The sequence below is a fragment of the Jaculus jaculus genome, chromosome 2, assembly GCF_020740685.1.
Source record: "Jaculus jaculus isolate mJacJac1 chromosome 2, mJacJac1.mat.Y.cur, whole genome shotgun sequence".
Classification (NCBI taxonomy): Eukaryota; Metazoa; Chordata; class Mammalia; order Rodentia; family Dipodidae; genus Jaculus; species Jaculus jaculus.
In genome coordinates, this window is record NC_059103.1 from 83633572 (window position 1) to 83648226 (window position 14655).

Here is a 14655-nt window from a genome sequence, read left to right on the forward strand (position 1 = left end):
TAAAAATGAACAAAAATTTTTTTAAAAAAGAAAAAGCATCTTGACATCTAAGTAGCTGTGCCATACATTCTGGGGCTTGTTTGGGATAGCTTTGATTGGGGTTCATGAAAATTTGACTTTCCAAACCTTTGTTTATAAATTTAGAAATTGATATGACACAGATCAGTTCTCCTTGAGCCTAGCGTTAAATGTGTAAGGGATGAAAAATTTGAAGACCATTGAAATTTTATTTCATTGTCAGTGTCATGGTAGCTGGTCATACCATAAAACTGTGACGCCTCCCATACGTACATTGTCTCATGGAAACTGCACAACTATTGTGAAGGCCACTCTGACACCTAGAAAAGCAACAGCAACTAACTTGTTCAAGGTCATGATCATGCAGTGGGGGGGGGTCGTGGGGTCAGGATAGAAGCACATGCTTCATTGCATAGCACTGAGAAAGGCAAGAAAAATAAAGAGCACATGGGTGTATTATGACTTAAATTGTGGGTAGGAAGATTAATTATTTGCCAAAAACAGTGCAAGAGCCATTAGATGATTTTACCTGAAAGATTAAGAATTTCTGTGGGCTAGCTTCATATAAAGATGTTTAGGTGTAACATATATGCTTAGGACTTAATTGTGCCTTGTATGGGTGTGTGGTGTGCACAGGACACATGTGTTGTCAGTGTGCATGTGCACATGATGACTAGAGCATGTGGAGCCCGAGGTCAGCATTGGATGTCGTTTTCATTGGTCTCTGCTATATTGATTTTCTTTTTGAGACAGGGTCTCTCACGGTCCTAGAGCTCACAGATTTAGGCAGACAAGCTAAACAGCAAGTTCAAGGGATTCTCCTGTCTCTGCCTTCCTAGCACTGGAAATCTGAACTTAAAAGTCCTCACCTATGTGTGTGTAAGGCACTTTATCCACTGAGCCATCTCCCCAACCCACATTTTTAATTTATTTTTCAAATAACTTTTATTGGGGACTCTAATATATGAACATACTACAAATTGGTCATATTCCCACCAGGTTATCCTCATTTGTTTCCTCTAATCTGAGGACTTTTATATACTATACAAGTGCTCTACTACAGAGCTGTGCACCTATCCCCTAAAGTAGCTTTAAGGTCAAATAGTATTCTAATCAAATTTGTGAAAGTGTGACTTCATCTTATCTCATCTCAACCAATTTTGGTTTTTCAAGGTAGGAGCTCACTCTAGCCCAGACTGACCCGGAAGTCACTATGGAGTCTCAGGATGGCCTTGAACTCAGGGTTGATCCTCCTACCTCTGCCTCCCAAGTGCTGAGATTAAAGGCATGCGCCACCACGCCCAGCTCAGTATATGTCTTTTGAATGCCTGCAAGAAATAAAGCACTGTTCTTGGCTCTAGAGAGACAGTGGTGGACACAGCAGTCACATCCCCATCCTTATGGAGTTTCCATGATCAATTACTGAATTACATAGAACTCTCACAACTGCCGTCAATAAAGAAGTCAATATTTTCTCTTTTCACGCCATTAGGTAGAAATAACTTCTGTTAAAAGGAAGAAATGTTCTCTTTTATACAGACAACTTTATTTTTATTTATTTATTTATTTTTATTTATTTATTTATTTATTTTGGTTTTTCGAGGTAGGTTCTCACTCTGGTCCAGTCTGACCTGGAATTAACTCTGTAGTTTCAGGGTGGCCTTGAACTCATGGCGATCCTCCTACCTCTGCCTCCCAAGTGCTGGGATTAAAGGCGTATGCCACCACGCCCGGCATACAGACAACTTTAAATTGTTTATGTCACAGTGATTTTTCAGAATATTGTAAGCAAATATCTTTTGGAGTAATACCATTGAAAACACAACTCTTCCATTTTGCCACATTCAAATCAGATTTCAGATGTTTCTGGGAACTGACAGAGAACTTAAGGTCCCAACCATACATGATCAACCGCATCCCTGGAACTGTGCAGACAGGATATTGCTGGAAAGTGGGTAGGTATGCTATAGATCTGTGAGCCAGGAAACCAGTTCACGTTAATTAGGGCAATGAAAAGTAACTGCCACCATAGATACACTGCTCCAGTCCATAATTAACATGACAAAGGTCAAGTTATCATGCAATAAAAATTAAGTAGATCTCTTGAAAACATTCCTTCAAATAACTCAGAGATTCCAGCTACTTCTATAGTGCAGTGCCTTCACATCAGAGAGTTTAGCTCCAGCCACAAGAGTAAAGACGAGGATGCCATCTTTAACTGCCTCAGAGTAGAAGTAGCATATAACATCAGATCATTTCTCATGGTAAGAACTTACCATGGCTCCCCAAGAGAGGCTGAAATGTGCTCTTGCTGAGTTGCCAGCAGTGAACCAAGTGCCCACCCTGATCATAATAATGTATATATCCACTGACCATTCACCCTGGGACAGGATCTCTGGAAGCCTTTCACTGTGGGTATTGCAATGATTGACAACATGATGTTTTTAGAACAAGAGGTCTATCTGACCATGTAGAAGAAATCTCCTCCATGCCACAGCCATTGGAGACCAGCAGATGACCTAAGAATGGACTTGTGAGGATATTGTGCATCACCTCACTCAGTCCACCCTCCTCTGTATATATCATTCTGTACTGCAGAACTTAGAAACTAGGAACAATAGTTTCCACTCTCTCGTGTAGTTCAGTCCAAGATGCAAAATAGATTCCTCTAATTGGATGGACTTGATCAGACGTTTGGAGGCTGACATGAAGTTTCAGTCAGTTCTCTTTCCTTGTGGCAAGTTAGGTTTCTGAGATGTGCAGCTTTTCTGCCTATGCCCATTCTGCCTTCTTTGGTGTTGATTAGCAATTGCAGCAGACACACTCGTGACAATCCACGTCTTGTTTCTCAGTTTACATCTCTGTGGAGGCCAAGAGATAATGCAGATAGATGTAGTAGGGGTGGCAGCATCCTGAATCCAGAACCACGGTACAATAGTATATTTTATTGAACTTGGTAGTTGGATTGGTGATCTTAGAGCTAGCAATGCCTCAGATGTGTCATTTCAGTCACCTGCTATGAGTCATGTTCCAGTGTCCAGCGCAGAGACCGCTTCTTTATCCCTTCAAAAATTTTTAAATTTTTTTTATTGACAATTTCTGTACTTACAGACAATAACCGAGATAATTCCATCCCCTCCTATTTTGAGGATCTTGTGTAGGTATTGCTAGGCAACGTGAGGTCATGGATATTGAGGCCAATTTCTCTCTGGACAGTCGCATGCTAAGGAGTGGTACCCTTCCGTTGGCTCTTATATTCTGTCCACCTCCTCTTCCCCAATGGACCCTGAGCCGTGGAAGATTGTGATAGAGAAGTTTCAGTGCTGAACGCTCCTTTGTCACTTCTTCTTAGCACTGTGTTGCCTATTGATTGGGTCATCTCAGTGGTCACTGCCCTCTGAAAAGAGAAGCTTCTCTAACCAAAAGTGACAGTAGCATTAATATATGAATATGAACATTAAGTGTAGTGCTTACAGGGCAATCTGGCCTGTAAGAGCAGGCTTTATACCTCTAAGGCTTATAGGCTGCCATAGGCCTTTGATTAGGTTTTCAGTACCAGGCATGTATCCCCTCCCATAGATCAGGCCTCCAGTCCAATTAGAGAGCAGTAAGTTTCCCTCAGAACAGACATGTCATATTACACCCATTCGGTCATTTGGCCTGGTCATGTTATTGTAGAAAAATATAAACTAGCAAATATAGTAATTTCTAAAGATATTCACTGGGATGTTAAACCGGTTTTTTCACTTAAAAAATAGGGTCTTTGGCTGGAGAGATGGCTTAGTGGTTAAGATATTTGCCTACAAAGCCAAAGGACCTCGGTTCAGTTCCCCAGGACCCATGTAAGCCAGATACACAAGGGGGTGCATGCATCTGGAATTTGTTTGCAGTGGCTGGAAGCCCCCAGCACACCCATTCTCTCTCTCTCTCTCTCTCTCTCTCTCTCTCTCTCTCTCTGTCTGTCTCTCTCTCTCTCTCTCTGTCTCTCTCTCTTTCTCTCCCTCCCTCCCTTTTCCCCTCCCTCCCTCCCTCCCTCCCTCTCTCTCTCTCTCTCTCTCAAATAAATTTTTAAAAATAGAACCTTTCATAAAAATCTAAAAGCTGTTTTCTTAATTACTTTTTATTTTAGTGAGAGAAAAACATTCGGGAATAACTGAAATTTGCTACATTGCATATTGTTTAGAACCATCTGTTGTTCTATGTGGAAAATAAATTTCTGGCAGCTGCTCACAGCTCGTGTAGGTCAAGTAATTCATTTCAATTAGTTGAAATTTAGTATTGAATTCAATTCTAGTTTCCTACCAACAAAATAAAAATTATTTTCCAGCTTGAGCTACACAGGTGTCTGCATGCCCAGCAATTTCCAAAATTGCTGATGGTTTATCTCCAATTTAACCCTAAAATAGAGAAACTGTCAAATGTTCTCTTCACTTTAAATCTTGAAAGTTCTTATTCTTAACAGAAGTAAATAACATATGACATATACTAAATATTTATGCCTATGTCCCCAGAAGTTCTCTACTTATAACAAAGTAATTAATAGTAAATATTTAATCTTCTTTTTTTGTTCTTGTTTTACTTGAGTTCTTTTTTAATTCTATTTTTAGTCCAGCCTTTTCTTGGATTAACATTGGGTGTAGCAGAAAAAACAGTAAGCTGAGCATTTGCCATGTATCTTCTATGGTTTCTCAATCACAGGCTGATGTTATGACAATAAAAGATCCCTAGCTGACCTAATTATGCCATTTAGTCTTTATCACTTTTCTGCATTTTATGTAATTATCTAGAGCTAACAGACATATTTTGAGCATAAAGAGTCTTTAAGACCAAAAGAGAAAGAAAGGGAGAAGATAGCTACTTTTCTAAGATAGGATTCACCACATCTTGACTTCAGCCTCTGAGGGCTAGGCACATCATGTGGTCATGGCCTTGACCAGGCAGGCAAGTGATGACCACTGCAGGTCCTGACCCAAATCCTGATGCCTAGGTCAGCATGCAGATCAAATTCCTCAGAGTAAAGTAAAATGCCCTCACTTTTTGGAAACCCTTTAAGGATTGTCAAATTGTAAACTGAAAAGTTTTGATCAGATGATTTAACCAAGAGTTGGCCTTGTCTTGGGACTCAGTGTCACTGAATGGCAGTAATCTGAGGTATCCACTTAAGCACTGTGTTCCTCAAATTGGTCCAGAAATGGTCAGAAGCTATCTGGACCATCAGTGGATACATCCATCTTTATGGAGATCTATGACATTAACAGGGCTACATCTTTTCACTCAGGCAAGACTTTGCTTATTCTTCCTGTTTTAATTTGACAAGTAACCTTACCAGTTTTTCTTTGATGTTACTAGTGGACTCTTTCCAGTAGTAGTCTTAGCTCTGAAGTGTGGGGGACAATTCTTCATCTTCTTACACACAATTACAACATGTACTTCAAAACACTTTAGTTTCCATATGTCTTACATTGAATGAAATAACTAATAAATTAACCACATCTGTGTATATTAAGTTGTACTTATAAAATTTTTACTTACAAACATCTATTTTTCTCAGAATCTTGTCATCATTACATGCCTTCTTTATATGATTTTTATAAACAGTAAGCACATAATCCAAGTTTTTAAGAGTATGTGCATCTTCCCTACTGAGGGTTAAATGATACACTTATATGTAAAAAAATTACATTGTTGTAGTTAGTTAGAAGAATGTACACATCCAGACTTTCTGTGCCTTATTTAGTTCATTCCTGTCTATAAAATTCAGTCACACACACTGACTTTCAAATTAGGGTCCCTTTATGAAAGTATATTTCTTCTCATCTCTATTTGAATTTACTTTCCTCTTAGAGAAAGACAAATTCGCATAACCTGATGAATGAATTTTGTAGTTTCTTCTTTTAAGATGCATTTTCTTTTCTTTTTTTTTTTTTTCTTTTTGGTTTTTCGAGGTAGGGTCTCACTCTAGTCTAGGCTGACCTGGAATTAACTCTGTAGTCTCAGGGTGGCCTTGAACTCACGGCGATCCTTCTACCTCTGCCTCCCAAGTGCTGGGATTAAAGGCATGCGCCACCACGCCTGGCTAAGATGCATTTTCTAAGCATGTAAGAATTGGGAAGAGTCAGTTCATAGAACATGAAGTGATGACTGTCACAATAGCTTTCTTAAACACCCAAACTATGCAGTGGGTCTGTGGGAGATGCCGGTGATAGGATATTCATCAAGACCTACCAGGAGAGCTTCCAACACCTGTCAGGAGACCTTTCCTTGCAACCATCAGAACCACCAAATACATTTATTTATCCCTGAAAATAAAATAAAATTTCCTTTGAAAAGGACTATTGAGATTGAAATTCCTCTTGACATTTATGCTGGATAAATATCAAGGAGAATAAAACAAAATGCCTTTATAAAACACAGAAGATAATTGAAAGAGTTGACATTTTATGGAAGATCGAGTTGAATTGCTGCCCTTCTTTTCTTTTTCTAACAAGTAGTTCTCAAGTACGGAGAGTTTTCTTAATACTTGGCTCTAAGGAGTTGTTTCCAGGTTCTATTATTGTTATTTTGACTCTTGGGAACTGATACCTAACATCTAAGGCAGAAAAAAAAATGCCCCTAATATCAATGTGACCTCTTATTTTTCTTTTCATTTTGTATAAAGAGTTCACAATTGAGCAAGTTTTGTAGCCATATCACCACATGTCTTTATTTTCTGCTGAGGTTACCGGAGACATTTACCACAGGCTAAATATAATAAACCTTTTTCATGAGAACTCCACCACCAAAAATAAGAAAACTCAATAATTTTAAAATAATTATTTTATTTTATTTATTTTACAGAAGTGTATTACTTTTCATGAGATGTACTTAATGGGTTTCAAGGAGCGCCTATGATTAACAAAGACATCTTTTCTTTAAAATTTCCTTTCTCTGTTGAGCAAACAAAAGCAAACCGTTCATACTTGTATAAAGGGGACACTGTGCCTTCTGCTATATAAGTGACCTCATAATATTCTTGAGCAAGAGAAGGGTTCTCACATGTCTTTTTTTTTAATATTTTTTTGTTCATTTTTTATTTATTTATTTGAGAGTGACAGACATGGGGAGAAAGACAGATAGAGGGAGAGAGAGAGGATGGGCGCGCCAGGACTTCCAGCCACTGCAAACGAACTCCAGATGTGTGCGCCCCCTTGTGCATCTGGCTAACGTGGGACCTGGGGAACCAAGCCTTGAACCAGGGTCGTTAGGCTTCACAGGCAAGCGCTTAACCGCTAAGCCATCTCTCCAGCCCTCTCACATGTCTTAAGGAAGGTGTTGGTATAGCTCAGGAAAAATGTTCCTTGACTAAAAGGTAGGTTCAATGGGGCTTTCCATCAATGTTATTAGGACTCATTTGTGTCAAATGACAGCATACTTCTGTTATAATTTAAACCCCACATGTATCATTTATATACCTACTATCTTCTCCAGAAAGCTATTAGTTCTTGGGTCACAATAATAAGAGCGACAGTTTAGTGCTACTTAATAGAACCTGGTTTATATGTTTTGCTGAGTGATCACATGGATGAAGAAAACAAGACTACAGAAAGTTCAAATTTTTCATAGCCCTATAATCTAGCCCTAGAAACACAACTCAAAGTCAAGTGCCAAGCCCATTCAATAATAAGAGGTTACTTTTTCTTCCTTTAAATGACCATGAAACTAGAATTAATAGTTGATTAAAAATATAAAACAGCCTTTCATTGGTGATAGAGCTAGACTTGTCAAGGGGCATTGTGGTCTCAAACATGTGGCTTCCCTGTGCCTCCTTTCTTCACTGGAAAGGGGGATAATAAAAGAACTTACTTTGTTGAGTTGTAATGAGCATTCCTGGTACCTCAATGAATTCTAAGTGTTAGTAGTGGTAATAGTGGGCAGGAGAGTCACTTCTCATTCTCTAGTAACAACAGCAATGAAGCCTTTATGCCTTTGTCATATTACAAACCTCTAGTCACAAACCATTCTAGTAAATAATCACTCAAGAAATGATACTGTCATCTTTAAATTTAAATTGTATAGGTAGATAGAAAACTTTCTGGGAGAAAAGGATTTTGTGTTCAAGAACAAATGTAAACCTTTACCATTTCTCTACTTGAACATAATTGTAGCAGTTAGGTTCTTGTCACTGGGACCAGAACCAGGTTTTGGAACAAAGAGTTTATTTCAGCTCACAGTCTTGAGGGGAATCTTCATGATGTCAGGGAAAGCTATCTCGTGTCATATATCTGCAGCAAAGAGACCACAGCAAGCACGATCTGGCTGTGAACACACAGGGCTGGACAAGGTCCTTCCCCAGTAATAACACCTTCCACTACAAGGCCTCACCTCCCAAAGACTTCGCCAGCTGGGGACTTGGAAGGAAGCTTGATCAAAAAAAAAAAAAAAAAAAAACCTGAGGCACCAGGCATGGTGTTGCATGCCTTTAATCCCAGCACTCGGGAGGCAGAGGTAGGAGGATGGCTGTGAGTTCGAGGCCACCCTGAGATTCCATAGTGAATTCCACGTCAGTCTGGGCTAGAGTGAGACTCTACCTTGAAAAGAAAAAAACCCAACAACAGCAAAAAAAAAAAAACTGAGGCTATGGGGGATATCGACATTTGAACCACCACAACTAGAATTGACTGTTTTAAGTAACTTCCCACGCTGGCGGCTCACAAGTAGAAAACGTTTGGGCCCTGCTTTCTCTTCCTTGATTTCTAGTGCTCTTGAGGTGGAAAAGGATTAAATTTTACTGGCACTAAAACAGACTGGTATTTATTATTATTATTTTTAGAGAAAGTAAGATAGAGACAGAGGAAGAGAGAGAAAGAATTGGTGCCAGGGCCTCAGCCACTGCATTCGAGCTCTAGATGCTTGTGCCACCTAGTGGGTGTGTGTGACCTTGTGCTTGCCTCACCTTTGTTCATCTGAGTAATATGGGACATGGAGAGTAAAACATGGCTTAAAACGCCTTAACTGCTAAGACATCTCTCCAGCCGCAGACTGGTATTTTTTTAAGTAATATAGTATTCATTATGCAAATGAAAGAAGACATCAACTATAATTAAATTTTCAAAGGTAAAATGAGTAACTATAAAAATGCATCCTACTGTACCACATGTGTTGGTTGTTTCTGTCACAAAATGGCGCTTACTAATATTAATATTTGTATTACAGCTGTTTGTTAAATTCAGTTCATATGAAACATTTCAGCACACTCTATAGAACTGGTGACTTAGTTGATATAATTTACTTATTTAGTCTTTACATCCTATTCTATGTAAGCATTATATTAGGTACTCTAAATAGAACAATAGACAAACATTTTCTTATATGCTGTTATAGAATCGCTATCAGAAAAAAAGGTAACTGTGAGAAATAGCAGGCATTGTGAACATCAGAGAGGCTCTAGAGTGAATGGCCCAAGATATTTGTACTTGTGTTCCCAAATGTTTCAAGTCCATCTTTTGGCTCCTCACTCCTTCATAATCAGTGCTCTTTACATTCACAGGGGCTGAGGCAGGATAAGAGTGCATCTTGGCTCTGATTGTATCTGTGCTATCTTTAAGAATGCTTTAAGAAATTTATAAATGCTTTTATTTCCTGGCCATAATTTGAGAAGAAGCAGCATCCAAGAGCTCTTTATTTTCTTTAATCCACCCAGTACAGCAAGAAGTAGCAGCTCCCCCTGTGGTCTCTGTCTCTCACACAGAGACAGCAGTTACTGCCCAGTCCATAAAAAGGCATTTCATTCTAGGAAGCCACAAGTGACCATCTAAATGACAAGGTGTCATTGACTTGGAATAACTTCTCCCTAACTGTAGTCGTCAAATTTAAGCATTCATCAGATCACCTAGAAGGCTTGTTATGACATGCAGATTACCACAGCCCACACCCAACGTTTCTGTTAAGGTCCAAGAATTTCAGTATTTTTTTTATTTCTTTAATTGAGAATTTTCATCCATGTAATTGGATGTATCCTGTGATTGGATAGCATTCTCTTGCCATTACTCCCTTCCCTATCCCACCCCCACTCCTATGCCACTTGTCTTTCCAAGTAGTCCTTCTGTTTTGATGTCTCATTCTTTCTGTCCTCCTCTGTCCTCTGTGTCACAAGGTTGATGGGCTCAATATTGTGTAGATCTGTGGAAGAAACATCTACTGTGAGGTCATGAGTGCACCAGTCAGTTCATGTCTAGAGGCCAGTGCTCAAAATACTCTTTCCCATCATGTAGCTCTTACTTTCTTTCTTACCCCTCTTTGGCATTGTTTCCTGAGTCTTAAAGAGTGTAATAGAGATGTCTCATTTAGCGTTGAGCTCTCAACAACCTCCTTCAGTATATTAATGAGTTTTGAGTGTTCTCAGTATCTACTGCCATCTCCATAGAGAAGCTTCTCTAGCTAGCAGTGAGAGCAGCACTAATACTTTTTCCACCACCTCCTCTGCAGTGTTCCCTATGCCTTGGTGAATGCGATAGAGATGTCTCAACCAGTGGTAAGCCCTAAACTGTCTCTTCCCATCACCTTGATGTGTCTTGGGTCTCTCCATAGTATTCACCACCATTTGCAAACAAAACAAACAAAAAACTTCTCTAAAAGTGAAAAACAAGCTTAATCAATGGACATGAACATAACTATTTAGAGGGCAATTTGATGGGTACAGTGGATCCATTTAGCCAAAGAACAGCGGTAGCTTCCCCCATTGCCTATGACCTTCCTAGCTGAATTCCTTGCCCAGGCAAGGGAAGAATTTTCATTTTTAACAATCTGTATATGCTGCTACTATGATTTTGAAAACTGCTGCTCTAATGGAATCCTGATTCCTTCTGTCCTTACACTTACCTCTATCAGCTATCCAACACTAAATTCTAAGCCTTGAGAGTATTTTGACTCCAAATGTATTTTTTGCCAAATAGAGCATCATTGGGGTGCAGTGGTGGAAAGTAGAAACTACATTAGCTGTCTTGAACAGACATTAATTAATTCTTTCAGATCATTAGGAGTAGATAAGTGACCCCAGGAATGAGTTTCAGAACGAATTACATGTCAGATTTACTATGAGTTCTTCCACATAGACTAGAATCAGGAAGCCATTAGTCTCTGGCCACCAACAGAGTCAATCATGTTAGATAATTTCGGCGCTGGAAAGCTGCACTATGCCCCATGGAATTGCACTCCACCCTCCCACGAAGACTTGAGTTCCTTGAGTGACAATGTATTAGTTTGAAAGTCAAGCCTCTCCCAAGTGTACCTCACTGGAGAAGCAAATCCATCTAGAATCTTAGCTGCAGACTTTCAGAAACTAAGGGCTAGAAAGGGTTGAGAGCGAAGTCAGTGGGTCTTGCAGTGGTATTTTCCACAGGGACCAGTGATTGTTTGCCTTATACAGCTAAGACATTAAAAAAGGAGAGTTAGCTTCATGAAAAATTGAATGTGTGCATTCTAGGCAGACTAAAAATAGTCAGAGACCTAGAGGTGTAATAATTAAGCGTTAAAAACCTGGCAAAACCAATGTCAATTTCAGAAAGCTCTTTTTTTTTTTTTTTCATTTAGAGCCTTACTATAATAAATTAAAAGAGGCTACTGCAACCTAGTCCTCTATACTAACACAAGGATAAGGTGATGTTTTTAATCCAGAGTTAGAATAGCCCCTCTATGGCCTGTGAGAAAGCAGAATGATATGAAGCATGGAAAACACAACAAAACCACAATGCCAGGGTGCACCCAACCATGTTTCTTAAATGCCAAGAGAATTGAGGAGAGGTTGTCTCCCACACAAGGTCACTGGTAAGATTCAGATGCTACTCCCAGAGTGGCATTTGGCTCCAATGTGAAGAAGCAGTAAGAAGTACTGAGTTCTGTGGGCAGAGGCAAACATACTGTAATGACAGAGATTAGAAACCACAGATTCATTCAGCTTCAACTTCTCACCTTTACAGGTTTTGAAAAGTAGACAGGCTGGGCGTGGTGGTGCACACCTTTAATCCCTGCACTTGGGGAGGCAGAAGTAGGAGGAGCACTGTGAGTTCAAGGCCAGCCTGAGAATGCATAGTGAATTCTATGTCAGCCTGGGCTAGAGTGAGACCCTACCTCGGAAGAAATAAAGTAGACAGAAGGGTGGAGAGATGGCTCAGCAGTTAAGGCACTTGTCTGCAAAACCTAACTACCCAAGTTCAGTTCCCCAGTACCCACATAAAGCCAGATACACAAAGTGGCACATACACCTGGAGTTTGTTTGCAGTGGCTGGAAGCTCTCTGCCTCTCGCTCCTTGCAAATAAATAAACAAATAAAACATTAAAAAAAAAAAAACACTAGAGAGGTTGGGCATATAGTTCAAGGTGAAGAAAATCCATGGACCCTCAGGACAGAGGCCCAGTAACAGACATTTCCTTTGTACTGTGTGGTTTACCTTGCTTTTAAGTTGGATTTTTTAGGATCATCATCTAATGCTGAAATATAAATGTAGTAGCTGGTCTAGGGTTTTCCACTGGTGCCCAGTTAATGTTCATTTCCTAATTAGATGGTACTTAGAATAATTGGCCTAGATTTAAAATCACTGGGAAATTAAAAACATTTTTACCACTCTGACTACTGCCTCTTTTAAAGCAAGACAACTGAGCCCAGAATAATAGCTATACCACCGAGCTATTTGGCAGAGTGACTGAATCTAACTCAGTGAGCTTTGACCATATTTTGCATTCTATTTCTGGTTGATTTGCCACATATGGAAACCATGGCCCTAAAGGAACTTAATCATATCTGAATTAAGCGGTATGATACCTAAGTGCTTGTGCCTGAGAATTTGAAGGTTCTATATTCTCATGAGGAAAAGGGGGTAGCATATGATGGCATTCAGGATATTATAGTACCTGGGGCTTTGACTTGAATTTTTCAACCATAAAAATACATATACATATATATATATATATATGTGCCATATCTTACTGTTAAAATTTAAAGAATCTTTTAAATGTCTTATATTTGCTCATCTTCAAAACCCCAATGCACCAAATTGTATTGTTCCCTAAAAAAAACCAAATTCGTAACTCTCACTTTGAAAATGCTAATGATATAACTGTGACCAAACAAGAAGCTGTGAAAATCTGGACTTGTATGCATCCTATCGTAAAAATCCCATGTACTTCATTCTCTGCTGTCAGTAAAATGCAAAATATATTGTTTTACAAACTACTAAAAAAACAGAAAATTGGATTTTCATGCCATAGTCAAAGAAGTGGATTACAAGAGCTGTGGAGGGTTTCTGGCTTCCTTGTGCCTTGCTGATGACTAATCCCAGAGTTCTGAGCCTCTGCGTCACTCACCACAAGACTCTCAAGGAAAATGTGTCCCCACTGGGTCAGCTCAGGAAGTTTGTGGCATGGTGTGGTGTGGTGTGGCTGAGAAGTAAAGGAAGCTTCTCTGGGCTGAGAGACAGAGAATTAATGCAGAAAGAGAAAGGTACAGGCTGTGTGGGTCATCTGTCCTGTAGCTTACAGCATATATATGTAGAAGAAAAGACCTCCTGTTGTAAAAAAAAAACGATGCCTGAGAAAGAAACACCTGCTTTCTTGTGTGGTAGACATGTTTAAGGAAAGCAGCTGCTATCTGTCTGCTTTGGGTTAGAAGGTGGCTTGTTCCCAACCTCCACACTTCCTCACTCGAGCTGCTCCATTTCTCATGCTGGTGTAAACAAACTTTTCTAAACATTTTCAGCCCCTTCATCCCTGTTTCAGCCCAAGCCTGTGGAACTGACTTTACGGAAGGCATACTTTCTTGTAAGCTTTGGTTTTAGAGAAATAGTTTTCAAAATGTGAATTTTACTGAAAGTTTAAACAAGTCTAATATATGTAAGTAAAATCTGAAGACTAAGGTGAGCCAGAGAATCTGTGAGTTGAGGAAGATAGCTCTGAAGATTTTATTTTGATCTTTTTACTTCAAGAAAAATGAAGATAAGGCAGAATAGTGACATAAGAAACCTAAGGGGCGTAGGAACCTGGTTCCAATTTCTTAATTTTTCTTCTTTCTACCGCTCCATCAATAAAAGAATCTTTTCATCAGGTTAATGTCAGCCATATGTGGCTAACACACTAAATACGGTGTTGACAGGATAAATGGTTCACAGATGCAGGAGCAGAGGTCCTTCAAGTTCAAGTGCTCACAGGCTATGGCAGGAATACAGATAAGCCTCGGGACTGTGCTCACCCGAATCAGCCAGAACCCCTTGGCCTCCATCAGCTGCTATTTCATGGGGATCAGAGATCAGCAGGACTTGACATTTCAGGAAAAGCTAAAAATCATGTAGGCTTTGTTCTAACTATCCTAGCATGTGAACAATGTAACAAATAAAGTAAATTTGAAAATAAGATGTGATATGCTTGCCAGGACTGTCCCAACACAGGTTAGGACTTTGTCCTCCATAATTTGGGACCCTCAGAATAATGAGGCCAAGGGAGAAGAAGTCTGAAATGAGTCCCAGACCAGCGTGGGCCTCATAGCAGAGTTGTGTATAAAAAAATGGAAATTATTGACCAAATGAAGAAAATGAGATTTTATTCCAGACTCTCCCATTCACTTAATATATACTCATTCTGATAAATGCAAAAACATTAAGCAGAATTATA

The 14655-nt window shown here is 39.4% G+C and overlaps 1 protein-coding gene across 3 annotated transcripts in view; it reads left to right on the top strand.

Moving 5' to 3' along the window:
• Positions 1–14655, top strand: part of Pde5a (phosphodiesterase 5A) — a 140618-nt gene that overhangs the window by 90752 nt on the left and 35211 nt on the right. The window lies entirely within an intron of this gene.